Here is a 1,073-nt window from a genome sequence, read left to right as displayed (position 1 = left end):
TATACTTATATACTATACTTATTTTTTGAGTTAAGAAATATTTTGATGGACAAAGTCATTTCCATCTTCCTGTTTGCATCTTCTAATGCCTTCATTTTAATCCAGGAAACAAATCAAGATTTATTAATCTATTGTTTCCTGTATGTTGCAAAATAACTGAATTTTACCTACATTACATATATTTTATTAACCAAATTATTATTTTACAAGTCATATTAATATTAACCATTACTAAGCACAATTCTTCATGAGTTTATCAATTTCACTGCAGTCGTGACACACCAAATATGGCTTCCAGACAATGGCTAAACATGGGTCACAGCTGGCCTAGTTCAGGCCAAGTCATAGGTTATTAACTTGGCTGGATATGGAGACTAGGCCCAGATATGGTCCATGTTTGGTCCTCATATGAAAGCCAGATTTGGTCCAGTCATGTACCGTAATTCACTGCGGCATGTGGGCCAAGCGAAAGCTTTGTGTGGGCTCATTAGCCGCGTTTCCACTATCGCGCCTAAAGCGAGCGAGCCAGGGCGAGCCAAGGCCAGTCGCGTTTCCACTATCACTTCCGGGGCGTAATCGGGCCAAAGCGGGGCTTCCTTGGGGCCAGCGTCTGGCCTTTTTCGGCCCGCCGAATACCTTGGGCCAAGGAGGGCCAACTGGGGCTTCGGGGCGGGGTTACGTACAAAGGCGGAGTTTTCCTGTCAGGTAAAGAGCGGACAAGATGCTTTTTTCCCTTACATTTGTTTTGCTATCGCGCTTGATCAACTCACTAAGAAAAATCTGTGTTCGAAGTAAATGCCGCCGAACTCGAATGTCCTTATCCAGGGATCGCTGTCTGGCCTTACACCAACAGACCACAAACAGTAAAAAAGCAATCGCTTCGGTGTTCTCCATCTTCCAGCTCTCGTAGTGAGTTTTTTGTTCCCGCTGAAGTGGGCGGGTTGTGTGACGGGTTGTGTGACGTTTGATTCGGGGGACGTACTGGGGGCGGTGTTTGCGTGACGCGCTGCGAGCAACTAACCCGACAGTGGAAACGCGACATGATTTCAGCCTCATTTCTCAACCTCCCGGGC

Source organism: Danio aesculapii, chromosome 4, assembly GCF_903798145.1.
Source record: "Danio aesculapii chromosome 4, fDanAes4.1, whole genome shotgun sequence".
NCBI lineage: Eukaryota > Metazoa > Chordata > Actinopteri > Cypriniformes > Danionidae > Danio > Danio aesculapii.
Note: the sequence above shows the minus strand (reverse complement) of the source record.